Here is a 24,203-nt window from a genome sequence, read left to right on the forward strand (position 1 = left end):
CTCGTAGTCACTGGCGTAGCTCAGACGGTTGACGCGGTTGCCCGACGATTCGTCATAATTTATGTAGTCAGTTCGTCAGTTGTACACTCCTCTCTTAAATTCACCGAGTATATTGGAAATTTATTCAATAGCTTTCCAAAAATACGGTATAAAATATTTCATATCAAATATTTTTTCTCGAAAATGAAACACAGACGAGCAAAATTGTATTAAACTTTTTTGTTTGAAATATCTCAAAGAATAACCCCTTAAAATGAATGACATTATTCACGTTTCACTCTGTATATATCTGTAGTGCTCGGGAAAAGTGACACAAGTCAGTTTCCACAAACCTTTTTTGAAAATGTATTGACAACTTACGGAACATCTGCTCGCTTGGAAAAAATACATAAGTATTTCTCCCATTACAATAATTCATACAGAAAAAAATCAAATCGACATAAACCAGTGTAACTTGTCAATAAATCATCAAAAAAGGTTTGTGGAAACTGACATGTCACTTTTCCCAAGCACTGCAGATATACAGGATGGAAGTGAAAAAACCTTGCAGATTGAAAGAGACAATAGGGTACACGTAAATGAACAGAAAACCTGTATTACGTTTTGTGATTAAATGCAGAGTTGATTAGACAATTAAGTTTGAAATTTCAGCAGTCCGGCAACATCGCCGCTAACACACTCTACTCGTCATACAGATGTAAGAGGTCAACGAACTCTGTGTGTCTCGGTAGGTGAGCTACTCTCTGCCAAGACCTTGCCACTTGCTCGCATCGTGCAATGGCTTGAATTCAGACGTTTTTAAAATTAAATTTACAAGAAAACTGTACATGCTATTGAAATACACCAAACACATAAATTACTATTTACTAGATTTCCTATCGATATGGACAAAAATCATGACCCTACTGGCAATAGTTACCGAGTAAGAGACTGTTAAACATTTGGGAAAAAACATGTTTCTTTTTCTGAAAAAAAACTCTGAACTTTCAACCAATATGATATCACAGTTTTTTGCTACATATAACATGAACTAGATTAAGTATTTATTAAATCCCTTGATACTATGCTAATGGCCAGTTTGTACAAGTAATGTTTAATTTTGCTTAACGAGTGTTAAATTAACAGTCTGTTTATTTTTAACGCTTGGTTAATGTATTTTCCATTTGTTCAACATAATTTTGTTTAAGATAACCAACACTTAACTGTAACGTCAGTTAGCACTATTTTAACTACTCAACAGCAGTTGGTAATGATTCTACACATGTAAGACAATTTTTGATTGGCTAAAATTAATCTTTAAATTCTATATTATAGAGTGAGTCATGAAACTTGCATAAAATGATAACCTGTTATAGTAGGCCACGCTCCATAAACAAACAGTTGACAAACAAAAGTTGTAGGTGACATGCCGAATAATAATTACAAAGTAAGGTTATATGCCCTCATTGCTATTATGGATACGAAATACGAAAGAAATAAAATAACACTGATGTATTTAAAGAGTCCAAAGTATTTTTTAAAAGTTATATTACCAGTCATATGCTAAACATTCCCTACAGAGAGACACAAAATATTAATTTCGCAACTTCTGTTCGAACAGCTGTGGAGACAGCGGCCATATTTAACTAACTGTTAAACGAGTTAACTGGCGGAAATCCTACATTTAAAATTAACAATCTGTTAACAATGTGTTAAACCAAACTGGTGTTGAAAACATACAATTTTATTAATTAACAACTGTTTAGAGTTTAACAGTCGTTTAAATTTTCTAAAAACACTTGAAAAAACCGGCCATAAAACTAACAAACTAAATTGATTATCAACAAAGTTAATACAGCCACCACTTCCTTAAGAACGAAAAGGCTTTTGAAGTGGTGAATTGTGCATGCATTCTGTATTTATATTAAGGCAAATAGTAGAAAAATCAATAGATTATAAGTAGTCGGAAAACTTGTGCTTCATTGATTTACAAAAGACCTTTGATCGTATTCATTAGAAAGATGTTATTAATTTGCTTTATTATAAAGGAATATTCATTGGTATCACGAAAACCATTTAGAACTTGTAGTATAACGCACAAGTCAAAGTGAGTCGACGTTTAACAAAGCCAATTATATTTGTAAATAGTCGTATAAGGCAGGGGGTTTCGTGAAGTCAAATATTGTTTAACATAGTAATGAAGTTACAAAAGCAGTGCGTGAGTCTTCTGAAGGATATAAAATTGGAAATCAAGAAGTAAAAAAATTCTGTTATGCTGATGACGTCGTTCTTATAGCGGCAAACGAAGGCGATCTGAAAAAAAAATATTAAAGAAGGAACTCTAATATCATTGCAAAAACATTTATTATGAAGGTTTCTCCAAATAAAACAAAATTCGTAACAACTTCGAAGGAATACCGACGATGTAAATTAAATTACAGATCGATGGTGCAGTACTTACAACACACAATACATTAAATGAACCTGGTGTCCAGTTATTAATATGGAGGGTGCTACAATAGTTAACTAAGGTAAATGAAATTGTGGGGTAGCTATTTAAACGACACATTCGCCGCATTAAACATAAGAAGGAAGAACAAAATCACGAATAGTAAGACTAATATAGGGTGAAACTAACGTAACTGTGTAGATTTTATTCGTATTAGCTTATTTCTTGGATAGAGAAGAAAGGAAATACTAATACCATATTAGTCGCAAATGAATACTTTTATCAACAGTAATCTCACTAGAGGTTTTGATTTCATCGATAAATATGCCAGTGAAACACATCATTAAAATTGTTAACAATTTCCATTACCGGTATTTTTAATTTTGAGTATTCTTCTTCTTATTATTCTTCTTCTTATTCTTCTTCTTCTTCTTCTTATTATTATTATTATTATTATTATTATTATTATTATTATTATTATCATTATTATTGATTAAGATGTATCTTGGTGAAACGTATAGCAGAGTCCGTATAGGTCAGTTTCTGTCAGATGCGTTTCCAATTCACTGCGGGCTAAAGCAAGGAGTTGCACTATCACCTTTACTTTTCAACTTTGCTCTAGAGTATGCCATTAGGAAAGTCCAGGATAACAGAGAGGGTTTGGAATTGAACGATTTACATCAGCTGCTTGTCTATGCGGATGACGTGAATATGTTAGGAGAAAATCCACAAACGATTAGGGAAAATACGGGAATTTTACTTGAAGCAAGTAGAGCGATCGGTTTGGAAGTAAATCTCGAAAAGACAAAGTATATGATTATGTCTCGTGACCAGAATATTGTACGAAATGGAAATATAAAAATTGGAAATTTATCCTTTGAAGAGGTGGAAAAATTCCAATACCTGGGAGCAACAGTAACAAATATAAATGATATTCGGGAGGTAATTAAACACAGAACAAATATGGCAAATGCCTGTTATTATTCGGTTAAGAAGCTTTTATCATCCAGTCTGTTGTCAAAAAATCTGGAAGTTAGAATTTATGAAACAGTTATATTACCGGTTGTTCTTTATGGTTGTGAAACTTGGACTCTCACTTTGAGAGAGGAACATAGGTTAAGGGTGTTTGAGAATAAGGTGCTTAGAAAAATATTTGGGGCTAAGCGGGATGAAGTTACAGGAGAATGGAGAAAGTTACACAACCAGAACTGCACGCATTGTATTCTTCACCTGGCATAATTAGGAACATTAAATCCAGACGTTTGAGATGGGCAGGGCATGTAGCACGTATGGGCGAATCCAGAAATGCATATAGAGTGTTAGTTGGGAGGCCGGATGGAAAAAAACCTTTCGGCAGACCAAGTCGTAGACAGGAAGATAATATTAAAATGGATTTGAGGGAGGTGGGGTATGATGATAAAAATTAGAGAAAAGAAAACGATTATAGATAAAATGTCAAAATCTAAATACATTTTTTTAATAGAAAGAAGGGGTTCAAACCCAGTAATACCCCACCTCTTGCGTATGCCCCTGAGTAGAAATGTTTATCGTTAAATCCAGAAGCTCATCAGATCTGCTATAGACCTATAATTTTCAAGGAGTTCAGTTTATGAAACTGTTCTTATGCTACTGAATTTCTTTAGAAGAATTGCATGTTATTAATATCGGAAAATAGGCTATTCGATAGCTACTAATTTAGAATTACATCTTGCATTAGTTTATATATTTTATTATGTAAAGTATGTGAGAGAGTCAACAAGATTTATTTCACGCGAAAGTTTTATGGACATAATCGAATCGGCGAGGGTCTGACGTATCATCCTACTCTCAATGCCATTGGAAACAACTTCAGATTAAAGCCTTTACGATTTTAAGACTAAGACGAAGACTAATTACGCGTGGCAATATTTATGACGCATTCCGCGTGGTGTTTAAAGCGAGACTGAATACATCTCGGAGAACACAGTCTTATGTCCTGTTCTGAAAGGAAGGCGTTAAATTCATTGAAAGAGAAACTTCAGTAATCTAATTTAGGGGAAGAGGAGAATATACTCCAAGAATAGCGAGAAAATGAAGCGAATTAAATGGGTTAGAGCGCTTCAAAAGGACGGTGTGATAGAAAGGAACGTGAACAGCTATAAAAGTGAAAGCTTCGTGCCACACTTAGAGTGACGCGTCGGAAAATGAGAGTTTTTCCAGAGTAGGTACGCTGAAAAGGAAATTGGGAAGTAAAAATAATACATCTTATGTTGTTCAAGCACACATATTTATAATCTTAGTACTTCATACGACATCATTATTTAATGTTGATATAGCGAAAACTTTTCTGCATCCTAATGGTTGGTCTCACCAAGCTTCAATAAATCAATACAAATGAAACATCGACTAGTGAATATTAAAATATTTAACAACTAGCCGTACCCGTGCGCTCCGCTGCACCCGTTAGAAATAAATATAAAGTAATTACATAATTAAAATAGGACGTTTGATCCAGGGAACATTCGTGTTTGATAGAAGGATAAATCGTTTAATATGTTACTTAATTTAAATTGTATTAAAAAAATTAAAATGCGATCATTTTGATCCAGAGGCCACTCATTTGGTCATAAAAAATATTTTAGGATATACAGGAAACGAATGTACTGGCTATGTTTCATAGCTTTCGATTGTTGTTGTCCAAGGCCCATTATAGACGAAGTCATTTGTTTTTTTATTTCATTACACCGCCTTAGATGGCGTTGTTATTGTAATTTTGAAACTCATTTATCTCATTAAATATCAGTCCTATCAAAATTTTGCATAGAATAAAACTTATCGGAAATTATTAATAAAGAAACGTTTGTTATAATTAATAATAAGGGAGATATTTCGATTTATTTAGTTCAAGCCACCTTATAACCCCCCTTTTAAATAAAATATTTTGAATGCCATATAGCCTAAATTCTAAGTTACAACGAACTTAATTTATATTCGAATTTTCATATAAATCGGTTCAGCCATTATCGCGTGAAAACGTAACAAACATCCAGACAGACAGACAGACATACAAACAAAATTTTCAAAAAAGCGATTTTCGGTTTCAGGGTGGTTAATTATATATGTTAGGACCAATTATTTTTGGAAAATCGAAAATTACCAGAAAAATTTCGGCTACAGATTTATTATTAGTCTTATAGATTCGCTACAATTGCGAGCTGTTCAGCAACCAAATTTTCTTAAAATTTAATGAACAGTAAGTAATGCTTCTTTACGGATAAATGTGTTCAATGAATTTTTCATAACTATATCACAACATTTTTATGACAACACAGTCTACTATACAGCAAATATCATTCGCATGTGGGCCAACAATAACTTAAGCAACGCGGTTACAAAATATAGAAAGAAAGTGGAGAAATAATAAGATTATTGTTTTTATTGTTATTATTATTACTTATTTTTTACTTGGTTATTTAACGGCGCTATTTCAACTACGAAGTTATTTAGCGTCGATGGAATTGGTGATAGCGAGATGGTATCTGGAGAGATAAGGCCGAGATTCGCCATAGATTACCTGACATTTACCTTACGGTTGGGGAAAACCTCGGAAAAAACTCAACCAGGTAATCAGTCCAAGCGGGAATCGAACCCGCGCCCGAACGCAACTCCCGATCGCCAGGCAAGCGCCTTAGCCGACAGCGCTACGCCGGTGACTCTATATTATTATTATTATTATTATTATTATTATTATTATTATTATTATTATTATTATTACTAGCCGTACCCGTGCGCTCCACTGCACCCGTTAGAAATAAATATAAAGTAATTACATAATTAAAATATTACATTTGATACAGGGAACATTCGTGTTTGATAGAAGGATAAATCGTTTAAGATAATTTGTAGAAACAAAAGCCGCCCTAAATAAGGGTTCGATAGATCGGCCTACTAATCAATTCATAAAGAATAATAAGTAAACAAAACGATTTTGTGACACTTGGAAAGAAAAAGAAAAAACATTAAGATAAGAAAACGTAGGAAATCATTTACAATAAAAATTTTGTTGGGTACAAATGATTACTAATTATACCTAAGGATGATTTTAACACGTGAGATCCTATGGCATCAATCGTTGCATCAGAAATTTTATATTGTTTAAGTTGATTTAAAGTTTCACTTGGGATCGTGCCACGGGCACCGAACATGAGCCCAAAAACTGTCCAATGTGTGATGTGGTATTGTGCTCCAAGATGCTGACAACAAGGCTCATATATGACTTGTTTTTCACGACACACCTCTTGTGGCTGTTGCTCATGCATCTCAAAACGGATTGTGGGATCAAGAATGACACCCTTATCCTTCTGCCGATCAATTATGATGATATCAGCCCGTCTAGTAGAGCCATCAGAAGAGACGCAACCAACCTCCTCATAAACCCCGTAGGAAGCATTCTGACGGATTGAAGCTGTGATGAGAGAACGAACCGTAAGGTACATGACCCAAATAAGGCCCGGTTCTAAATAAGGCCCATCTGTCATTTTATTAAGATAACGTTACAATTTCCACAAGGTTTTTAATGTTTCTGACAGTTCCTGGCCTCTAACGGCTAGACTAAAAACTGCAACAATTTAAGTGAACGATTTCACCATGTTTACTTTAGTTGAGCAGTGAACAGCGTCTGAAGCTGTTGTCGCTACTATTTCGAGGTATTTTAATAAACCTTCTGAATTTTTTGCTAACTGAACATAAATGAACATGGTATATGTCATTTCAAAGCATATGATTAGTAGAATAAGATACTGTATTGGTATTTTCTACTTAACGTGTATTTATTTATCCCTTAGTAAACCTACGAATGAAAGTGTAGATTTACAGGGAGCTCCAAATAAGGCCCTGTATAGATGAGTTAAACAAGGCCTATGGGCCTTATTTGGAAAACGAATTATCTTCAAGGCTTTTCTTATTTTGAGCCTCATAAAGACGTTCTGTAACATACAGTAATTTATTTATTAGAAAATTGTGAAGATAATTATCAAAGCTACGACAATTATTTTAATTCGTAATTTAATTAATTATTTGTAGCATAATAATTGTGTTTATTTGTTAAAATATAATATTTTAATTCTTTTGGTATGTAATACCTACACACAACATTTTTATTTATTTAGAGAGCTTAAACTTGCGTTATTTTTTACTCGAAAGGACTTGAACCATAGAATGATTGATTTTATCAGCTGAAAAACTGCATTTGGCGAATCCGTGGTTTGCGAAAACTACGTATCTCTAGTAACATTATTTCCTTATTATTTTTAGACGGAAAAGCCAAAGAAAATGAGAGCACTTTGGACCGAACAGCAATTGCTGCAGGCAATGGAGATTATAGCTCAAGGAATGCTGTAAGGACGGTAGCAGCGTAATTTAAAATCCCACGAAAGACATTAAGAAATCACCAAATTAATGAAAAGAATGCAAAAAAACGTTAGGCATATCATCAATTTTAACCTCTGCTCAAGAACAGAATCTCTGCAAGAGGATTTTTAGTCTAGCAGAGATAGGCATGTCAATAACGGGCAGAGTACTTCGACTACTACACTTTTTGTGATAAAAAGAACATTGAAAACCCTTTCAACAAGTTAAGTGGACTTGCTGGGAGAAGATAGTTGGAACTGTTTTTACGACGACATCAGAAGTATCCGGAAGAAAGGTGCAGAGCATGAATCCTGATAGGGCTGCAAAACTCAATAAACTCATTGTTAAGGATTATTTTGATAAGCTGACTCGCTTAGACATTTTAGATAAGTCCGAGCTAATCCATAATACTGACGAAGAAAAGATTGTAGACTTTCTCTCCATAAACAGCAAACAGTCTATGCAAAGAAAGGTGAGAAAAGAGTACATCTTGTAGCCCCTGAGCACGGTGAAAATGTATCTATTGTCTCATGTGGCAACGCAGTGGGTGAAGTTATACCGTCTATGATCCTTTTCAAGGGAAAAGATTAAATTCCGTATGGAAAGAAACCTTCCATCTGGCACTGAGGTTGAGATGACAGAAAGGGTCAATGACAACAGCAGCCTTCATCAAATGGTTATATCATTTCGCTAAATTCAAGACACAAGGCAATATTCTATTAATCTTTGATGGGGCATCATTGCAATTGGACGCTGGCATTGTAGATGTAGCAGACTCATGTGGCATTACGTTGTGTTGCTTACCTAGCAACACCACTCATGAGTGTAATCTTTAGGCTAAGGAAAAATATTCCGTTTTGTTTTCCAAGAATGTTTCTTAAACTTAGGACAATATACCAGTTCTCTCTGTGAAGAGTATAATCTTCAGATAACAGTGAAAATATGGTGAAAATATTCAGTTTCCTTTCCCCAGAATGTGATCTTAGACTAAGAACAGTTTTTTTTTTTTGCTTACTCAGAGTGTAATCTTTAGACTAAGGACAAAATATCAATTTGCTTTATCCGGAATGTGTTTTTTTTTCTACTTAACTTTAAATATTATTATTGTAGTTCATTTCCTTTAAATACAATTATTGTAATTTAATTGATTTCTATTTTCTTTCATAATCACTATTTATTTACACATCGGCCTTGGGACTGACACTGGGCCTTATTTGGAACGAGTGTGTCAAATAAGGCCCATTACTCACATTTTAAATATTGCACTATTATAGACAAGTTTTTCCGTAACTCTAAATCTAAGACCACGTCTTCTTTGCTGCTCACCCTGAAGTATGTTTTAGTATATTTTTCAGACTTTTATCTCATTCAGTAACATACAATAGATCTTGATACGTTAAGTGGGCCTTATTTGGCACATGTACCTTATTATGTCTGTTGATTCGGAGCAATTCTCCATGACGGCAGAAACCCAAGACGTGAGGAAGCGTTTCTTGCTCGTCGCATCTTCTGCAACGGGTTGAGTCAAGAGTTTTACCAAGGAGAGTACGTACAGGTATTGTATTACAGTTCATCTTAATGGCTTGCGTCCATTGACTGCTCGAAAGTCCCTTTTTGTTTGAGATCCACGAATTACCTCTCTTCCAGTGAGAATAGAAAACAACTCCCAAACCTTTACTTTTCAATTTGCTCCATTGATGAAAAGAATCTTCACGCAATGCTTTTCTTAGTTTTTGAGAAGAAATACGTTCAGAGCAATCGAAGGTAATTGGTAATTATTTGATGCAATGTTCAATTTCGTTTGGAAGATTTCGAGTGGCTGCTACATGAGAGTTGTCAACGTGTAAAAGTCTTTACTTAATTTAAATTGTATCTAAATAATTGAAATGCGATCATTTTGGTCCAGAGACACTCATTTGGTGCAATGACAATTCCTTTAACATGTTTCTTAATTTTTATTACATGCAGCCATAGCTTAATGAAGATGGACATCATTTAGATTTAATGTGTATTTTTTATTTTACTTGTTATATGATTCCATTGAATTATGGTAACTTAATTTTAACCTTGTTTTCTACGTATTCAGTAAATGGTGCTTGGCCCACTATGGTTCTGAACCCTTCAAATAACTTATATTCTATTATATTATATTATATTATATTATATTATATTATATTATATTATATTATATTATATTATATTATATTATATTATATTATATTATATTATATTATATTATATTATATTATATTATATTATATTATATTATATTATACCAGAAGTTGCTGTAATAACATCATAGCATTATGTCCATCTAGAGAAACTACACTTTCCAATGGTGAAATAATAATTAATTATACAAATCGGTTAATTTAGCTTCTGATATTACTTCATACAAACACAGAAACATTCTCTGTAGGCTATCTTTCATAGCTTTCGATTGTTGCTGTCCAAGGCCCCTTATAGACGAAGTCATTTGTTTTTTAATTCATTACACGGCCTTAGATGGCAGTTATTTTAATTTTAAAACTCATTTATCTCATTAAATATCAGTCCTATCAAAATTTTTCAAAGAATAAAACTTATCGCAAATTATTTCTGAAGAAACGTTTGTAATGTAACATGTTTCACAAAAATCAATAATAAGCGAGATATTTCGATTTATTTAATTCAGGCCCCTTATAACCCCCCTATTAAATAATGTATTTTGAATCTCATATAGCCTAAAATATAAGTTACAACGAACTTAATTTATATTCCAATTTTCATCGAAATCCGTTCAGCCATTATCGCGTGAAAAGGTAACAAACATACAGACAGACAGACAGACAGACAGACATACAAACAAAAATTTCAAAAAAGCGATTTTCGGTTTCAGGGCGGTTAATTATATATGTTAGGACCAATAATTTTTGGAAAATGGATAATTACCAGAAAAATTTCTGGCTACAGATTTATTATTAATATAGATTATTATTATTATTATTATTATTATTATTATTATTATTATTATTATTGTTATTATTATCGCCATAATTATAGCTGTTATAAATATTGCATTCCTGATTTCAGTGTTCACCTCATTTGAGGATGATATATACAATAACTACAATTTAGGTACATAGATAAAATTCTTCAAACCTATTATCCAAAATGAAAAAAATTGAATATATGAATTTACTGTACTCTGAAGTATAGGTGTAGAGCTGAAAGAAAGTAGAAATTTGATATATAATATCGTCGCTGTTCCTGCAATAACTCCTATGTGCAAAATATAACATTTTTCAGTACGAAGAAAAAACACATTTATTCATCCTATGGCAGCCGTACATAGGGGACTGTGAATTCTTCCATTTTCGAAACAAAGAAATATAATTACATATAGGAGATTTTATTATTGCTGTATCACTATTTAAGTTATTTAATAGGGCAAAAATCTGAAAATCGATAAATATGTCACATAGAAGTTATAATTATTTTGAATGTGTGCGTAAATTTAATTGTAATAAATGGAAGTTAATATATCAATTAAGTGCATTATGTATTAATTTACTAATATTTCTTAGGTATTGGTATAGAGTTATAATAGCCACTTTCATGTGTTAAAATAAAAATTTGTATATTACCTAGTTGACTAGTTTCAGCTTTATCTCAGCCGTTCTGAAGATACTCTAACCCAGTGGTCGTCAGCACTCGCTGAAATGTGCAAAGGGTACGCGGTGCTGTCCCGTGTGCACTGTCGTGCAACAGGGAGAGATAGAGAGCATACCCGCTAGCAGCTACAAGAGCACTATAGTGCACTGCGTTTTCCGCGGGTAAGAGAGACTAGCCCCAGCGTGCTCTGTGCTGACGACCCCTGCTATAACCTATGATTAGTCTCTTCTAAAATTTTGAGTATCAGTATCTTCGTGATGCGGTATCTTTCGTGAAATTTTGTGTCATTCAAATTTTCAAAATGATCGTTTCTTAAACGGTTAACATTATTTCCATCTGGCTCTTGATTTTCCAGCAGTTCCAGCTGTAACAATTCTGCGACGAAACGTTCTGCCATTTTATATTGCAATAGTGAACCTTTAAAAATTTAAAGACGAAAATTTCTATATCTAAACTAGTTTACTTCTTCACCTGACATAATTAGGAACATTAAATCCAGACGTTTGAGATGGGCACGGCATGTAGCACGTATGGGCAAATCCAGAAATGCATATAGAGTGTTAGTTGGGAGGCCGGAGGGAAAAAGACCTCTAGGGAGGCCGAGACGTAGATGGGAAGATAATATAAAAATGGATTTGAGGGAGGTGGGATATGATGATAGAGAATGGATTAATCTTGCTCAGGATAGGGACCGATGGCGGGCTTATGTGAGGGCGGCAATGAACCTCCGGGTTCCTTAAAAGCCAGTAAGTAAGTAAGCAAGTAAACTAGCTTTAGTGGTTCGTTACGGCTAAAGATGCTCGGTGAGCTATAAGAATAATTTAATGAACAAGTAATTAAATTAACGAATGATTGTGAGACATGGACCATGCAAAGTAAGGCGGAGGGAAGACTGAACAGCTTCGAGAAAAGGATTTTAAGACGGATTTTTGGCCCAGTCCAAGATGAGAAAGGATGGAGAATGAGATATAATTCTGAGTTATATCAGTTATATAAAGATATGGAAGTATCCAGATTTATTAAATTTAGAAGATTACAGTGGGCAGGACATGTAGTGAGAATGGATGAGAAGCGGATACCAAGAAGGTCCTTCACCCAACAAATGCATGGGAAAAGAATAGTTGGAAAGCCCAGGAAAAATGGGAGGATGAAGTCAGAAAGGACGCCGTGAATATTCTAGGGATAAGGGCATGGAGAACGAAGGCCTGAGATAGACAATATTAGAAGAGACGCGTTGAGGAGCCCAAGGCTCAAATTGGGCTGTAGCGCCATAGCAGCAGCATTACGATAGAAAAACAAACAACATTCTGTAATCTGACCTACGCTTTAAAGTACGAAGTTGAAGAGGAATGCTGGAGATTTTTAAAATAATACTTCGATATAAAATTAAAGTATTCTGTTATTATCCTGTTCTATTAATATATTAGGTCATCAAAAACGCCTGCAGTGCTTATGGACAAATTAAGCCTATAGTCGAGCTTTAGAACACGTGTAAAAATTGATTTTTCTTGACTCTCGTAATGAAACATTTTTCAAATTGATACATATAAAAATTCTTGTGTAATTTCAGAAGTTAATTTCAGATAGTTTTTTTTACATCGGTAGGATCTATGAGATTTTCGTGATATTTCTATTGAAGTTAATCACATTTTAATTTTATCGTATTGTTAAATGTGCATTGTGAGTATAAATTAAATTTATTTCACTTCTGAAAACTTTTTATGAGCAAAAGAAGAGAGACAATTTCCTGACATTAATTGAGAGGAAATTTTAACAGCCGTTTAATTAATTGTTAGCGATTTGATCGTCACCGCTCTATGCCCCCATAATTGCAAAATTAGAAAATCGGGCAGCAATTGCTCGTTGCTAGTAACCCAGGTTCAGTTTACAGCGATAACACTCTCACCTAGATTTAGTTAGTAAATTGCATTTGGATCCTATCAGAGGGTATTCGGTTCAGTACCTCTGCGGTTTAAACGGACACCTGAACATAAAACTCGAGATTCTTGTGGTCACACTGTCCAACTAAACTTTTATTTGTGATCATTCTTCATTAGTACAGCTAATTAAAAACCATCAGTTACATTTTGACAAATAAAAATGACAGGAGAGATTCTCGTTGAGATTCATTTCATGGAACAGACAATCAATGACTGTCCATTCAAATTTGTCAATATGGCTCTGGATTTAGTGTCTGAAAAATCAGTGCCTGTATAGAAATATTCTTGTCTTAGATATATTAATTTGCAGTATTTAACGTAATAATTACTGTACTTAAGTTCCAACTGTGGTTTTAAAATGATTATTCGCTGTATTATTTTGTATTGTAGTATATGTAGGAATAAATACAATACAATAAAAAAACAGTCCACCGCTGTGGAGTAACGGTTAGCATGCCTGACCGTAAAACTAGTGGGACCGGGTTCAAATCCTCGATTGGAACAAGTTACCTGTTGAAGTTTTCCCGGGGTTTTCCCTCAACTCATTAAGAGCAAATACTGGGTAACTTTCGGCGCTGAACCCCGGACTCAATTCGCTGACATTATCACCTTCATCTCATTCAGATGCTAGATAACCATAGCAGTTGAAAAAGCGTCGTAAAATAACCATTTACAATCATAAAAAATGCAATACAATGTAATTTGTAGTATTTCGACATTGATTAGAAGTTGATTAATAAAATGTAAGTACATAGGGTAAACTGTATAGTGATTGACCACTTAAGCTAATGAATAATAAAACAATGAAATAGCGGAAAACGGTGGTAACTTATTGAGAGAATTTTAAAGGCATTGGGTCAAGTGAAGATTCAGAAACAAATCAAAATCAATAAACAAAAGGAAAAAGAAAATTTTAATGCAAAGATAAATTAAATAAACACAACAAGTCCACTTTTACAGTTATTGACCGTCTACTGCACAGTTATTGACCACACGCTTATTAGTGATTGACCGTCTATGCACAGTTATTGACCACACGCTTATTAGTGATTGACCGTCTACTGCACAGTTATTGAATACTCATTTACTAGTGATTGAACAACACATTTTCACAATTTTCACTTTTTTCTTGTCTGTTTCGTTTCTCTTCTTCTGATCTTTTTCATTAAGAACTATTCGCCACCGGCGTAGCTCTGTCGGCAAAGGTGTTTGCCTACCGATCCGAAGTTTCGTTCGGGCGCGGGTTCAATTCCCGCTTGGGCTGATTACCTGGTTGGGTTTTTCCGAGGTTTTGCCCAACCGTAAGGCAAATTTCAGGTAATCTATGACGAATCCTCGGCCTCATCTCGCCAAATACCATCTCGCTATCATCAATCCCATCGACGCTAAATAACCTCGTAGTTGATACAGTGTCGTTAAATAACCAAGTTAAAAAAATAAGAAAACTCTTCTCGCTACCTTTTCTTTCATTTCTTATTCGCTTCCTTTCTTCTCTTGCCTCTTCTTCCATTTTTCTCTTTTGTGCCTTATCAGAACCAAGTGTGTGCCATTTCTCTGATGTTATTACAAATGGCTTCACCCAGCACTGGACGAGGACCAAAGAACACTTTTCCTTCAACGGGATATTTGTTTCTGGACGCTAAGGTTGCTTTTAGGACACCAAACTTCTTGGCAGCTTCATTTAAATCAAATCCATTGCGGACAGGTTCTGTAGCTTTTCGTAAAGCTTCCCCTGTATAATGCACTTTACCTGGCTTAGGCATTATAATATAGTATCAGTCCTGTAAAAATCCCCATCATTTAACCGATAACATATATAGAATTGGAGCAAATTGGTCATTATTCTAACAAATAATTTATGAACGACCAATCACTGTAGTTTGCGGACATACACTTTATAGTGATTGACCACGGGGCCTTTTTTATGTCATATAAAAACTTTTACACAATAATATTCTGTGGACCGAAACCTTATACCTTTTCTCACACTGTGAGTGTAAACACGAGCACCAGAATTTATGTATCCTTTACAGAATAAATAAATTATTGCGTGCATTATTCTTAGCAATTCCTCTAGTTACTTAGACTTGCTTACGTTCAGTTGCATTTCCAATCGATTTCAGTCCTCTCAGACAACAGACACTAACTCAGTGGGATGAACAGCGACAACTAGCCACAAATAAGGGTTGTTACTAGAGGTATATGCCGCAAAAAGTGAAATCACGATCGTGGTTTATTCACAATATACTTGAAAAAAGGAAGCGGTCAATCACCGTATACTGGTCAATAACTACCTAGATTACCCTATGCTAATTTTATGAGTGAAATATTTTAAGAACCAATTTACCAATTAATCGTTTAAGACACGTTGCAAACATAATTCGAGACCGACTTTCTTTGAAATCTGTTACTAGTAAACAAGTCTTTTGTCGGATACAACTCAAAATTATATTAAAGAATTCCGTCGTAGTAATGTGTTTTAAGAACAGTACGTGTGGGTGTACTGTAATATGCGGTAATGAGAATTATGTTATTTATTGTTCATTAACGTGCTTGCCTTTTCATAGTGGGAAAGTGTTCTGGAATGTATCTAGTATAAGTAATGATTTATACTCTATAATTGGAATAGTTTTCCATCGAACTTTCCTTTAAACATGTTTGATTATTTCCCCCCGACGTAAGGGCTTCACGAACATTGAACAATATAACTAGCATCTTCAATTTAACATATTTTAAGATAAAAATCTTATTTGGATTAATACTGAGTTGTTAAATAAACAAAACGGTTATGATTTAAAGGTGATGCAGTGATATTGTTGTTACCTACACTGAGAAGTAGCCTCATTGGAAATAATATGGCAGAAAAAGATGAAGCCATAATTTCTTCTTCTTCTTTTATAAAGGGTGTTTAAAAAATACGGGGCATAATTTCAGGTATGTATTTCCCACATGTAGACAATCAAAATAGTTCATTACAACATGTGTCCGGAAATGCTTCATTTCCGAGTTATGACCTTCACAACATTGAAATTCACCGGAACGTTTTTCTTTCCGCAGGTCGTTGCCGTCAAAGGAGACATTAAGAGGGCACTCTGACAGTTCATTCCGAGGCGAAGGTTACATTCAGTGTTGTGTAGGCGTTAGACTGTGCGACATGTATTCAAATCAAGAGCTGGCAGAGATACACTTCATGTACGGTAAGGCGGACGGCAATTCTGCGCTGGCTCGTCGTTTGTACCACGAGAGATACCCACAGCGACAATGTCCAGATCGGAAGACATTTGTACGTCTCCATTACCGTCTGTGCGAGTATGGAAAATATAACTCTCCTGGTTTGGGAAGGGGACGACCAAGATCTACAACTCCAGAAGTACAGGAGGAGATTCTGGAGGCTGTGAACATGACTCCTTCTATCAGCACACGAAGGGTAGCGTTGCAAGTCAATGTTCCTCATACGACTGTCTGGAGACTGTTGAAAGAGTATCAATTGTATCCTTATCATTTGCAACGTGTACAGGCCCTGTCACCAGCAGATTACCCTGCACGAGTTAGGTTCTGTCAGTGGTTTTTGCAGCAGTGTGGTGTAAATCCGAACTTTCCTGCCTTAGTACTATTTACAGATGAAGCACAGTTCACACGAGATTGCATAACAAATTTCCACAATCAGCATGTATGAGCGTATGAAAACCCACGTGCAACTGTTCCATCTCATCGCCAGATGCGGTTCTCCCTCAACATGTGGGCCGGTATCATTGGTGATCGATTAGTTGGACCCCATGTACTTGTAAACAGACTTACGGGGCAGGCGTACACAAACTTCCTGGAAAACACCATAGGCCTACCTCATGTTTTAGAAGACACTCCACTGATCAATCGTCAACACATTCACTTCTTGCATGATGGCGCTCCTGCACACTTCAGTCGTACTGCTCGCCGGTACTTGGATCGAAGGTTTCCTGATCGATGGATAGGTAGAGGTGGCCCAATTGCTTGGCCTCCACGCTCATCTGATCTGAACCCTCTCCATTTCTACTTGTGGGGCATTTAAAATCATTGGTTTATTCGTCTCCGGTGCCTGATTTGGAATCCCTTCGGAATCGAATTGTGGCATGTTCTGAGGACATACGCAATACTCCTGGAGTTTGGGATCGTGTTCGCAGGTCAATGAGACATCGATGTGAGGTGTGTATTCAAGCAGGAGGTGGACATTTTGAACATCTTCTGTAATGACAACGACCTGCGGAAAGAAAAACGTTCCGGTGAATTTCAATGTTGTGAAGGCCATAACTCGGAAATAAGCATTTCCGGACACATGTTGTAATGAACTATTTTGATTGTCTACATGTGGGAAATACATACCTGAAATTATGCCTCGTATTTTTGAAACACCCTAAATAGGTCGTAACCTGTTTTTCTTCACGCTTTATCCTGGAGATTCACTAGATGTTGATTGCAGACCATCTTTCCAAATTTGTTGCGGTCTTCCTATACCTCTTCTTCCTAGGGGTTTCATGTCCCTGGCTATTTTTGCTATTCTATCATCCCTCATTCTTATAACATGATTATTCCATTCCTTTTTTCTTCCTTTCACAAATTTATTAATGTCTATTATTTCACACTGGTCTCTTACTTCCTTATTTCTCAGCCTATCTCTTCTCGTCTTCCCTATTATCGATCTTAATGTATTGATTTCTACTGTTGTATACAGCTGATTTATTTTATTTTTTTGTGGTGGCTCGTGTTTCGGCTCCATTGATCAATATCGGTCTTACCATTGTTTTATATATTTTAACTTTTCCTTCTATACTTAGATACTTATTTTTCCATGTTACATCCCTTAAGTAACCTGATACTCGAGCTCCTTTCATGACCCGATCTCTAGCCTCTTTATACGTTTGGCGATCACTTGATATATTAACTCCTAAGTATTGAAACTCCATTACTTGTTCAATAATTGTCCCTTCTATTTCCAGCTTACATCTTAACGGCTCCTTGGATATAACCATAGTTTTAGTTTTCTCTGTTGAAACTACCACACTGTATAATTAAGATGTCACCACAAATTTATGTAATAATCTCTGTAAATCATCTTCAGATTCTGCTATAAGTACTACATCATTTGCGTAACCTACTATATAATTTTCATGACTTTTTTTTTCGTAATTTTCAATGTTGATGAACTAAGACATGAATGTGGGTTTTATACGTCAAATCACCCACAGAATTTATATGTAATCATTTTTATAAAATATCAACGATTTTTATAAAATCCTTTTGTAATACCAACCAACTAAAACTCGTATCTCTACATAGGCCATTTCTAGCCTTTAATCGAGGTGTAACATTGGCGTAGAATCTCTATTAAGCGTATGCCTGCATGCGATTCTATAAGCGGAATGTCTCTAGACTCCTGGTCAGAGGCTACAATATGCTCGCGCTTGACATTCCTGCTCTACATTAATAAGTCTAATGTAATAAAACATTATCGATACTATGTGTACAACAATCTTCAGCTTAAGCTACAGACAGGGTAATGTTTCACCTTCATACACTTTCAAATAAAGTAATACATGTCGTATGTCGTTTACCAAAGGGCACATTATTATATTCACCTCTAATTAAACGTGAATATATAGCTTGAAGGAAAAAAATTGAATAGTTCTACAGAATATGACTACTAAACAATGTTAAACATTAAAATATAAGTGCCCAAATATAATTACTGTTAATTATACGTAATAATCTATATATAATTTGAACTGGTAATGGAAATTACGGGAAAACGGCTGAACGGATTTTAATGAGTGACCCCTCATTTTCATGCCTGGCATCCAAAGTTTTTCGGAAAAGTAGTAGTTTTCAGTGAAATGTCAATTTTCCTACATCATTTTCCTATTTTCCAAAATCCATGTGTTGTCAGTTTTGAGAATTATTTTATTCAATCACTGCCGACTTGATTGAATTTCAGAACAAAACACACACTACAATAAACAATAGGCTATTACACGAAGGCCATGACCTGCAGGATTGCCGACATATTTAGAGCTCAATTCAATTTGTTATTAAAAACTGATTCTGCAGTGTATAATTTTCTGAGTACAGCTGTGTATTGGATATTCAAATCTACGAAACTTGTGGTGGTTTGATGACATTATTACCATTAGAAATTAAATAGTATTATAGTTAATATCATGATGCCTCTATTTTTTCATTAATTGTACATAATATTGATGTTATATTGATGACATGAAAGTGAAACGTTTTGTGGTTATGTAAGTAAATGTAGAGAATATCTTAATTTAGATCTTCATTTCTGTAATTTTCTGAGTGACTGCTATATATAACTACAAAACTTAAGTAAGATAATAATATTGTTATTAAAAATCAAATATGTTTATACTTATTAACCCAGTTGGGTTGGGTCATTTTCATATACTTAATGGCGGTGTAGTGTAGATATTGATATGTGTCATTGTCTTCAGTATTGGCTCGAGAGAGCACAAAAATTACAGTTCCTAAGGAAAGATCAAAAGGTATTACTTACTGATAAAATAAGAGGCCTAGAAAATTTTGTAGTCTCCAGATAATTTCAGCAGGATGTTAGTAGGATAAAATGATTTTACGCTCTACATTTCAAGTTCTACATGCAGCATCTATACGAAAATGCTATTGTTCGAAAGCTTAGCAAACCTGACATTTTTTTTTTTAACTTTTGCCTACAATCCACAATGACCTGAAATAGCTACTGCTATCGTCCTGACATTGATACTTGCGTTTTCGCATTCAAACTCAAAAACTGAAGTTGGATAGGTTCAAGAAAAAGTATTTGGCCTAAAAAAAATCCATTCAGAGGGAGTATGTTTCATTATTATGGAAGCAAATAACTATCAAAAAGACAAGTATTCTTCATTGAAAATAAATCTGAAAAATTTTTATTTGAACTTCTAACGAACTTAGTTTGCAGCAGTATTTGCTGCACAAGCCACTAGTATTATTCTATTTATAATGCATTTTGTCATATTACATAGGATGAGCAGTAGGTAATGTAGTTAATTTTAAGGAGATGTTTTTAGATATTTCAAACAAAAAAAAGTTTAATACAATTTGTTCGTTTTTGCTTCCTTTCGAGAAATAAAAATATATATGAAACATTTCCTAGCGTATTTTGAGAAAGCTATTTAATTAATTCCCAATATGTTCAATCAGTTTAAGAGAGCAGTGCATGAACGAATTTTAGTTTTGCCCTTTAAATGTGCATAAATTTGATCGAAACAAATGCAGTTTTCGTTCTGCAAAGAAATTTTTAAAACGTGATGCACTGTGACATTCCTGTAAATGTTCCTGCCTGGAGAGATGCAGCTCAAGTGTAAGAGGAATGGGTGAGACAACGAGAAATGTAAACATAACACGTCAAGAAATTTGATTTCTTGAATGTAAGTTTGCCGGTTACCATTAATTATATCTGTATAATGTAAAATACTGTATGCTTTTCTTATTGCCTGTGTTCACCGAATATTTAATTAAAATTGAATCGAAGAGTATAAAAATAATATTTTAAATTCTATTCGTTACTTTAACGTAACGTAAGCATATGTATTTTTATCTTTAACTTTAATGGCCAGTTTGTCCAAGTAATGTTTAATTTTGCTTAAGGAATGTTAAATTAACAGTCTGTTTATTTTTAATTCTTTGTTAATGTATTTTCCATTTGTTCAACACAATTTTCTTTAAGATAACCAACACTTAACTATAACGTCTGTTAGCACCATTTTAACTACTCAACAGCAGTTGGTAATGATTCTACACATGTAAGACAATTTTTGATTGTCTAAAATTAATATTTAAATTCTATATAGTAGAGTGAGTCATGAAACTTGCATAAAATGACAACCTGTTATAGTAGGCCACGCTCCATAAACAAACAGTTGACAAATGAAAGTTGTAGGTGACATGCTGAATAATAATTAAAAAGTAAGATTATATTTCCTCATTGCTATTATGGATACGAAATACGAAAGAAATAAAATAACACTGATGTATTTAAACAGTCCAAAGTATTTTTTTAACGTTATATTACCAGTCATAAGCTGAACATTCCCTACAGAGAGACACAAAATATTAATTTCACAACTTCTGTTCGAACATCTGTGGAGACATCAGCCATATTTAACTAACTGTTAAACGAGTTAACTGGCGAAAATCCTACATTTAAAATTAACAAACTGTTAACAATCTGTGAAACCAAACTGGTGTTGAAAACATACAATTTTATTAATTAACAAACTGTTTAGAGTTTAACAGTCGTTACATTTTCTAACAATACTTGGAAAAACTGGCCATAAGAGTTATAATTGTTTTAAAGTTCTGAAGCATAATTATTGTTTATGATCTCTGGAATATTCAGTTCAAATGGGAATGTAGAAATATTTCTTAAGCTTTTAAATTTATTTCCAAATTAGCGTTTCTTATGTTATATGTTCTCTGAAATTGTAATTAAAGTTAAGTTGTAGAGTTTATTTTAAAATTTCCAAGATTTTATTTAACGGGAAAAGATTATTCTCCATTTTCCGTTCTCTAACACAAATTAAACACAAAAAAATTAAATGGTTTATCATGTATATTTTTTCTTACGAGTTTAAAAACAATGAACATGGCAATGTCTTTCAACAAGCCAGGTGAAGGGGTTGTTCAAAGCAACACAACTTAATGTGTACTGCCTGCAGGTTGCAGCGTTGCAAGATCTCATAATTCATGTATTTTAAAATGCACGTTTTTCTGAAAAACTATTCAAAACATAGCAAAACAGTATTTCACTTTTTTGTTGCTCTTTACTGAAGGAATCATCCACCAGAATTAACGGTATTACTTACGGTTAAACCTGTATACCGCTCCTGGTAAATAAATTTATCAATTTAATAGCTTACTAGCGTGTCGGTATATTACAGTGAGACCAAATCAAGTCCATCCACCCCACCCGTCTGCGAGACATTCTGATGAGGTGAAAGCTGTCATCTCAGTACAACTGTCACTGCAGTAGAGCTCTGTGAAGCTGACACTATTGGTTTGTGGTGAACCAGCGTTGCCAACTCGAGAAACGTTATCCCTCAGCTTCGTTAAATTCAGTGACACATAGGACACATTTGTGGTTAACACAAGCGAACGTCAGGAGATCATTGCAAAGCGATTTACCTGCTTACTGCAGCAAGACACCCTGTTAATCAGATTCGCTTACATCATGGAGCTTAGAATTTAAGACTCCTAAAATGGTGTTGAGAATTATATACTGATTTGTATCATTCTTAATAACTAGGGCTAGGATTCTGATGAAATTGCATCTTTTTTCTAGTAAGCCAGAAACATAGCCGCTTTAGTATTTATATGTTATGTGCTAAACTCAGTGTTTTAAGACGTATTTGTTAGGGCATTTTTTTTTGCATTTTTTGCCTGTTTCAAGTCATAAGAGCATCTTTTGTGTTATTCTGATATTTTTTAGGCATTTTCATTTAATTTTGGCCACAAACTCCCATTATTAATGTAAAATAATGTTTATTTCCTTTGATATTTTGTCTACATATTTTGTCCATTAATACTCTTTATTTTTTACTTGGCTATTTAACAATGCTGTACCAACTACGAGGTTATTTAGCGCCGATGGAGTTGGTGATAGTTATATGATATTTGGCGAGATGAGGCCGAGGATTCGCCATGGATTACCTGAAATTTGCCTTATGGTTGGGAAAAACCTCGGAAAAAACCCAACCAGATAATCATCCCAAGCGGAAATCGAACCCGCGCCCGAGTGCAACTCCGGATCGGCAGGAAAGCGTCTTAACCGACCGAGCTACGCCGGTGGCTAATACCCATTATTTTGTATAATATTTTAATCGTTCTTCTACACAAATATTGCCCTTTTAACGTAGTACAACCCATGTAATGGATCAGTCCAACCATCCCTTCGATATAGACTCCTCTATACTTGCTAATTCCGTATAAGAATGGCCTTGTGATGGGCTACATGGAAACTACATCAGGTAAAATAATTAATTAAAGTGTACCACTTAGAAAAAATATGTAAAATTAAATAAACTTAAATGTTGGTACAAGAATTTAATTTAATTACTAGTCTAAATAAGTAGCACAAAACTCCTTTTCCTACTAAGCCAATTTTAGAATGTAAGATCAGTTTTTAGGGAATTTTTAAGGGCATTATTGAAAGATTTTTAGGTCATAAATGCATTGTTTTAGGACATTTTTTTATGATTTATAGATCATCAAAATACTAGCCATTAATAACATTACAAAATATAATTGTCCATGGTCGTATAATTTGTGTGTGTCTGAATTTACTTAGTAATTACAAATCTGTTCTCTTACACACTAACTAAGCTATACGGCGCTGCTTCGAGGCAGATTTAAAGAGCTTTTGCCACTATCAGTAGAATTACTGTATAATAGTTCATTTTAGAAGTAAAGGAAATTCTTCTTTTTCGATAATTGCAAACTTGGCAAGAAACGAGTCATTTAATGACTGTAACTCTAAATTCATAATATTTCCATCATATGGACTGCACTATACAGGGTGATTTATGAGGATTTACCTTCCCTTACGGATCTTATTTCCGAAGACATTCTGAGCAAAAAAGTTATATAAACATGTGTCCTAATCTCAATATTTTCAGAGTTAGGCATACACTAATTTGAAGTTGTTTATAAAACACCATTAAGCTATCCTTTAGTTTTAAAGGTAAAATAATATTATAGATAAAGAATGAACTATTCAGGAGTATCATTTT

The sequence above is a fragment of the Periplaneta americana genome, chromosome 1 (genome assembly GCF_040183065.1).
Source record: "Periplaneta americana isolate PAMFEO1 chromosome 1, P.americana_PAMFEO1_priV1, whole genome shotgun sequence".
Taxonomy (NCBI): Eukaryota; Metazoa; Arthropoda; class Insecta; order Blattodea; family Blattidae; genus Periplaneta; species Periplaneta americana.